Source organism: Candoia aspera, chromosome 2 (genome assembly GCF_035149785.1).
Source record: "Candoia aspera isolate rCanAsp1 chromosome 2, rCanAsp1.hap2, whole genome shotgun sequence".
NCBI lineage: Eukaryota > Metazoa > Chordata > Lepidosauria > Squamata > Boidae > Candoia > Candoia aspera.
Genome location: NC_086154.1, coordinates 3,984,277 through 3,992,784, shown reverse-complemented (window position 1 = coordinate 3,992,784; position 8,508 = coordinate 3,984,277).

Below are 8,508 nucleotides of genomic sequence, written 5' to 3'. Positions count from 1 at the left end.
TTTTTGTATTAGTTTTTATGTAACAGTTGTTTTAACTGTTTTTGTGACTGTTTGCTGCCCAGAGTCTCTGGTTGGAGATGGGCAGCTATACAAATGGAATGAATGAATAGGGAAATAAATAACTGGCATTAATTCTGAATGGGAACCCTGGACATTTGGAATCTCAGTGACTAAAGATATTCTGATCTGAGATGCTTTCATATTGTCTGTGAATTTTGATCCAGTTGAAAAAAAAACAAAACATAGAGATTACCTCATCTTCAAAGTGGGGAAAAATACTGTCCAGCATTCTTACATTTCCCCCCCCCCTTGATGATGCCTTCTGGGTCAGGGAGGGGAGAAGGGAGGAACCATCCCCTATTTTCTATCCACCCTTTTGCTCTGCTAAGAGAATGTGCAGGAAACTGGATGTTTATTCTTCAAAGTCGGGAAAAACAGAGGATCCATAACTGATGGTTGTACGTGGGGATATTGAGGGAGGCTCATCAGCTACAGGGTGTGAAATGGATCCCAAGAGATGAAATGGGGCAGAAAGAGAGAAAAGTGGGGAGATCAAGGGGACAATGCCTGTAAGAACGGAGGACTGGACATTATGAAATCAGCCAGAAATAGTCTTTATCCACCCTCTAGCTCTGCTCAGAAAATGTCCAAGAAGGTGAAAGCTCATTCTTCAAAGTAAAAAGAAAAAAAAAGGAGATCCCTACTTGATGTAATTGTGAATCTGACAGGAGACTCATCAGCTGCCAGGTAGAAAATGGATCTCCAAGGTTGAGGTGAGAAAGAAAGAGAGAAAAACTAGCAGTTCCAGGGGACAATGCCTTCTAAGACCGTAGGGCTGGAAATTACGAAGTCAGTCAGAAATGGAGTGGTTGTAATGCAGTTCAGGAAGATGGACTTACCCATTTACTTGGGTTGCAGGAGTTGTGTTGAAGCTTAGTGGTTGAAAAAAAACCTTGGTTGCAGAGACGATGCCAGCAATGGAAAGCTCTCCTGGTCTGTAATGATTCTTTTGGTCTATCTCATCCCTCTTCAGAGTCAGGAGGCATTTGGCTTTGAGCCTCCCGCAGACTCCCTGGGGCAAGAAAAGCAGCAGAAGCAGCAACATGAATTATTTCCTGACAAAATGTCTCTTTTGAACAACAATCAAGAAGGAGAGGTGGGGAAAAAAGCAAATCCCTCTTCCAAGACAGAAGCTTTGGTGGTTTTCTTAATCCAGGCAAAGTCCACCCAAGGCTTCACTTTTGAAGGGGAGAGAAGTCAGCACAGCCCCTACGTGTCCTCAAAGCCTCCCCAGGCTCTCTCTTCCTCCAGATCCATTTATGCACCCGATACTCTCCAATGCCATGACATCAGCCAAGAGGGACTTAGTGTGATATTGTGATAAAAGCATGTTATTGACATGTTTTTGACAAATCTGAAAATTTACAAGAAGTCTCTAGTGATTTTGCAGCAATACGATAAATCACCGTGATTTTCCTAACTGTTGAGAGGAGAGACATTCCCTCTCTGAACTCTGAATAGATCAACCGAGAGGTTCACGAGGGGAGAAGTCACAGAAGGGAACCCAACTTTGAAGCTGAGCCTGTGAGTGAGACTGGAGAACTTGGCCCTAAACCTCCCTAAGGAAAAGGGTGTATGCAGTCCAGTCTCAAGACAGGCTTTTAGCAGGAGTGTGGACAGTTGCACATCAGTATGGATTTGGTGGGTCTTGATCTGTGATGGACTTCAGATATATTATTCAGATGTATTTATTTATTTGTATATGAATTTTTTATTCCTGCCCATCTCACTCAGGAGAGTGACTCTGGGTGGGTTACATAAAACAGAAGTAAAACATTAATTAAAATACAATACAACAGTAAAGCAGTAAAAAGACACAATAAAAAGAGTCTTCTTAATAAATAATGAATTCCCAAAAGATAGCTAATAAAAAGCTCTTGATTTAAATTCTGGGGAGTGAATTAAGGTGCCAGCCACCACCAAGTCTGGCTACCCCTCTTCATCCCCCCCCCCCCCATGTGAGATGGCAGAGCCAGTTATCTAGGATTGGATGCTATGACAGTGTTTGAGAGTTTGTTAATATTTCACTGAAGGAGGTTGTGGTGTGCCCCCTTCTGGATAAGCTATCCCTGGATCCTGCTGCCTTAGATAAACATCAGCTCATCTTCAAATGTCCATTTTGCGGGAAGACTGTTGATAGTGGTGGTGGATCAACTGTGCAGCATCCTGGAAGAAGCAGCTTACATGAATGGAGAGGGAGATGGAGTGCCTGTGGGTTAAGGGCCCTTCCGTATCTGGGACTTTGTCATCTTTGGTTCTGGATGGGGTTGCACTGCAGAGCTTTCCCAGATAGCTTTTGGGGCCTGATGCCAAGTATACTTTTGTGTTTTTTAAAAAAAATATATATTATGTTCTTATATTGTGATTGGGGATGGTTATTGTTGTGCGCTGCTGATAAATGCCATAAATAATTAAATAGTGCTGCATGTTTTTCTCCCATCACACACAGAGAGATATATAAATAGGAACTGTTCAGCTTTTGTGTAAGGAAATCCTCTATATATTAAAAAGCAGCCATAATATTTTCCCTGAAAAATAGTTACTTAATTACTTTATTAATAATTAATAACATAGAGGACAACATAGCATTCTGCAGAACTGTATAAGTCAATTGTCCAGAGATTGTGCTGACCTCTGAGACGAGTTCCTCAGGAGTGACTGAAGCCATCAACAACCTCTATTTCCAAGGACCATCCCTTGTTGTTTATTCCTTCAGTCGCTTACGACTCCTGGTGACTTCATGGACCAGCCCACGCCAGAGCTTCCTATCAGTCGTCAACACCCCCAGCTCCCCCTGGGACGAGTCTGTCACCTCTAGAATATCATCCATCCACCTTGCCCTTGGTCGGCCCCTCTTCCTTCTGCCTTCCACTCTCCCTAGCATCAACATCTTCTCCAGGCTGTCCTGTCTTCTCATTATGTGGCCAAAGTATTGCAGTTTTGCCTTTAATATCATTCTCTCAAGTGAGCAGTCAGGCTTTATTTCCCGGAGGATGGGCTGGTTTGATCTTCTTGCAGTCCAAGGCACTCAGAATTTTCCTCCAACACCACAGTTCAAAGCATCTATCTTCCTTCTCTCAGCCATATGATCCAGCCTTATGGTCAAGCTCTCACAGCCATATGTTACTACAGGGAACACCATTGCTTTAACTATGTGGACCTTTGTTGTCCGTGTGATGTCTCTGCTCTTAACTATTTCATTGAGATTTGTCATTGCTCTTCTACCAAGGATGAAACATCTTCTGATTTCCTGACTGCAGTTAGCATCTCCAGTAATCTTCACACCTAGAAACATAAATTCTTTCACAATACAAATTCTTTCACAAGTTCTTTCCATCCCTACAAGGGGTCTATTTAGAGGAACACCAAGATCAGTGGTAATGAAGGCAGGTGAGAAAAACAGCCGAATGAACAAGGGAATGCGTCTCCTGTCTAATTAATCACCAGGATGGTCAAGGCTGTCTCCCTTTGTTCCACCACTTCTAAACTATGGCTTATTCTTTAATGGAGCCTGACAAGCTGCAGTACAGTATGTGAACACCATAGCTTTGTGGAATGGAAAGTATTGAAAGAGGTGGTCAGCTGATGAGTCTTCAGTTGCAGGAGCTGTGGCTTAAAATGACACACCTCAGGGAAATAGTTTCAGTTTGCTGGGCCTCTTCAGTAAAAAAAAAACATACATAATGATAGGATAGAGAATTTCCTTTAAGCTCTTATTAAACGATCGTTTACATATTGCAGCATTGTTTTCTACAAGACATTGATTCAGAAAGAGTTGGAAATTAGGCTGTAGCACAATGAGATAATTTAGAGAAGAACCAAGAAATAGTCTATTCCCCTAAAAATAATAATGATCTAAAACACTGGGTGGGAATTATAACAAGAAAATGTCATGAGGATCAGTTTCCTATTTCACTTTTAAGTATCAGTTGGTCCTTAGTATTCAGTTCTGGTCTTAGAGATGAGGAAGGTATGGCGTAAAGATGACAACATGACTTTGAGAAAAAATTGTATCATGACTTATGTCTTCACAACAAGCTTCTCCTTTGTATTCAGGTCAGGGCATACCAACATAATGTAGCATTGGGGATGAAGATGCAGGCCAGCACGGGATGCCAAGATGGAGAAGATCTGCATGGCCACCACGTACTTCCGTTTGGTTCTCGGGTAAGGTAAATGTAAAGGTTTCCCTTGTCGTAAAGTCCAGTCATGTCTGACTCTAGGGGGCAGTGCTCATCTCCGTTTCTAAGCCTTTAGAGCCGGCGTTGTCTGCAGACACTTCCGGGTCATGTGGCCAGCATGACTCACGGAACGCCGTTACCTTCCCGCCGAAGCGGTACCAATTAATCTACTCACATTTGCATGTTTTCGAACTGCTTGGTTCTCGGGTAGGTGGGCACAAAGGACACCCAGATGCTGCAGAAGACCAGCATGCTGAAGGTGATCAGCTTGGCTTCGTTGAAGGCTCCAGGCAGGTTCCTAGCCAGGAAAGCCACCGTGAAGCAGATGGAAGCCAGGAAGCCCATGTAGGTGAGGGCAATATAAAACATGAGAGTGGAGCCTTGTAACGGTTGCCTCGTTTCCTAATAAGGCACAGACTCACTTAGATGGGGCTAAGGATTTCCGTTTATTGGGTACAGAGTGCATACATGCAAAAAGACCAGAATGCGGGCGTGGTTGCGGGGTACCCCATATATACCCACGTGGCGGACCTTGTCCCCCTCCACACCCCATTTTCCCACAAGCTGGATGTGGATCCTTGATGGGTGATCTGGAAGTGATACTTGTCTGTTGATGGGTGATTAGAGTGATCACCGCTGGTTTCCTCTGTCTCCTTTCCTTGTCCGGTTTTGTCGTCGTGTGAGCAGCTTAAAACCTCTGCTCGTAATTGCTCTGGCACCTACAAGTTATTCTGTTTCCAAGCCAGACCGTTTGTGAAAGATACATTGTGTTGGTTGGCTTGCAACCATGTATCCATTTTGAGGACTTGAGCGAACTGTTGTTGCAAGCTAGGTGAAATTGACATGCGTCTCCCTCCCTCTGCGGGTGGCTGCGCTGGGGTGTGCTGTGTCTCGGTTTGGCTGCACGTGACGGCTTGGCAACCCAGCTGTGTGTTGGTCCACACAGTACCTACAATGTTGGATGCCTGACTGGCATCCTGAGGTGGCCTGGAAAGAGCGTCGGCTAGGAAGTTCTTCCTCCCCGGTATGAATTTTAGCTTAAAGTCAAATCAGCTGAAAAACTGCACCCAGCGAACCTGTTTGGGGCTGAGGCATTTTGGAGTGCTGAGAGCCTCTAGATTTTTGTGGTCCATCCAGACCTCAAAGGGGCAGGTGGCCCCTTCTAGGAGGTGCCACCATGCCTCTAGGGCAGCTTTGACAGCAAACGCCTCCTTTTCCCACACGTGCCATCTCCGTTCCATTTCAGAGAACTTGCAGGAAAGGTATGCGCAGGGCTTCAGCTGATTTTCAGAATCCCGCTGAAGCAGGAGTGCCCCAATGGAAAAATCGGAAGCATCTACTTGCACCACAAAAGGCTTGGTGGGGTCGGGGTGTTGTAGTACTGGCTCTGCTGTAAAGAGGCTTTTGAGGTGCTCAAAAGCCTTTTGACAGTCAGCAGTCCAGTTCAGGAGCGCTCCCGGGTTCCGTGATTTTCGCGTGTCTCCCAAGCCCTTTGTTCGGAGTAGGTTGGTTAGAGGCAGCACAATTTCTGCCAGTCCCTGGATAAAACCCCTGTAAAAAATTGTAAATCCAAGGAAACTTTGTAGTTGCCTCCTCGTGCATGGGCGCTCCCATGCCAGGATGGCTTGGACCTTACTTGGCTCCATCTCGATGCCCCTCACCGAGATTCTGTAACCGAGATAGTCTATTTGCAATTTGTGAAACTCGCACTTAGAGAGCTTGGCAAATAGGTCTGCTTTGTGGAGTTTCTTGAGCACTTGCTTAAGCAAGAGTTCATGCTCCTCTTCCGTTTCTGAGTATATTAGCACATCGTCTAAGTAGACGAGGACCTCCTTGAACAAGTGGTCATGCAAGACCTCGTTAATCAGTTGCATAAATACCCCTGGTGCCCCAACCAGACCAAATGGTAACACCTTATATTGAGACGACCCCAGGGGGCAATTGAAAGCCGTTTTCCACTTGTCCCCCTCCCGTATTCGTATGCGGAAATGGGCCTCCCGCAAGTCCAGTTTGGAAAATATTTTGCCCTTAGAGAGGTGTGCTAGGATGTCCTTGATGAGGGGTAAGGGGTATTTGTTTGAAATGGACGTGGCATTCAAGCTGCGGTAGTCCATACAGAGCCTTAATGACCCATCCTTTTTCTCCCTGAAAAGGACTGAGGCTCCAACTGGTGAGTTAGCGGGCTCAATGAAGCCGTGTGCTATGTTCTTGTCCACAAATTCCCGCAATGCTGCCAGCTCCTTCTGGGTCATCACATAAACTTTGGGCTTTGGTAAGGGTGTATTGGGAACCAGTTCTATTGTGCAGTCCATCTTTCTGTGCGGGGGTAGTTTGTCTGCCTCTTTCTCCCCGAACACATCTGTGAACTCCGCGTACCTGTCTGGCAAGCCTGCAAGGGCCGCTGCTTCCAGATGCGTTGTTGTGGACGCTGCCCTCCCCACCGCAGCATGGGGGACCTGATCTCCTGTAGGCACTTGGTAGGAGCTGTCTGGGAAGGTGATTGTCCTGATCTCCCAATTGATGTGTGGGTTCCATCGCACCAACCACAGGATACCCAGGATTATTAAGGGTTGGCCCACCGGTGCCATGATAAATTGCAGACTTTCCCGGTGGCTGCCGAACTGCAGCACCACTTCGTCGGTGTATTGGGTGACTGGGCCCCCTCCCACCACTGATCCGTCCAATTGGGTAAATACTATATGGTGCTGAAGTGGATAGCAGTGGAGCTTTAAATCGGCCACCAGGTCTGGGTGCATTAGGCACCTGGAGCAGCCCGAGTCGATTAGGGCCCAAATTTTGATGGACTTCAGCTGTGACTTTAGTTCAACCTTGACATACAAGGTGGGGCAGTTTGCACGCACCCAGCTGTCGCTGCACCCTTCTTGCTCCTTCACCTGCCCTCTGGTGCTTTTTAGGGCAGGTGGTTGTCGTTTCCTGCCGGCTTGTCATCATCACTCTCTGACTCTTCAATGGGGTAGGGTAAAGCTTTCAGTCTGACTTCCCCAGTAGCCGCTGGCATATTTTTGGGCGGTGTTGGTGGTTTACCTGGTGGTTTCCTCAGTCTGCTGTCGTTTGTTTTGCTTTGTGCCCCTCCTTCCTGCAACGGAGGAACTGCCCCTTGGCGAACCACCACTCTCTCTCCTCCCTGTAGGATTGGGGTGCTTGTCTCACCGGTCCGGCCGTGGTTCGGGGTCCCCTTGTTGTCGTTGTTTGCAGGGCTGTCCGCTTCGCTTGCAGGAAAGTTTCTTGGGCATTTTCCGCCTGCCTGCTAGCTGTATCCACTCACTGAGAGTGTTTGGGTCATCCCTGCATAATGCCCACCTCAAGGCTTTCAAGTCCAGACCTTCCTTGAAATGCTCGATCAGGGTCGATTGTGACCAGTCCTCCACCTTTCCAGCCAGGGCATGGAATTCCATGGCATAGTCTGCCACAGAATGTTGCCCCTGGCTGATTCCCCTTAGGGCTCTTTTTGCTCTGTCCTTCTCAAGGGGATCTCTAAAATGTAGGTCGAGCGCCCATATGAACTCGTTGACGTGATCAAGTTCTGGAGCATCTGCTGGGCATAGCTCTACATACCAACAAGCTGCCCTTCCTCGTAGTTTGTTTGCTATGGCATTGATTTTGCCTTTTTCAGATTGGAAATATTGTCCATATTCCTCCATGTAATTTTTTGTGTTTGTGATGAAGAATGACAGCGTGGTTGGGTCTCCATCGAACTTGACCCCGAGGTCTTTGACTCCCGCTCCCGATGGGTTCCACCTCACCTCTGAGCATCTTGGCACCTCCCAGGCTGCTGGGGTTCTCCATTCTCTCCATAAGGATTCCCTCAGCCGGGTTCTGGGTGGCGTTGCTCCCGTCTCGTGCCTGCTCCAAACTCAACCCAGATGTTGCATTTCTGGGATGGGGGGGGAGACGACCTCCTGTTTGGCTTGGCATGAAGACCTCTGCCTGGTTCCTCATCCTCTTCTTGCCACCTCCGTCCCTGCCCCAGATGTCTCGTCTCGGAGGTAGGGGAGGGGGATCCGCCTCTGGAGCCTGGTTCCGGCTCACCTCTCCCTCGGGCTTCCCACCCAATCGCCAACCTCAGGAGCAGCTGCTCTATTGACTCCAGCCTTGATTCCACTGTGCTGAGCCACTCATCAGCTTGGGAGCCGTCTCCGGGCCGTCCGCTCCACTGCCTTCCCTCAGCTCCTGGGGTTCTCATGAACCTCTGTTCTCTCACCTCTTTCGACAGCTCGACCACTCTGGGCAAGCATCCCGCCATCTC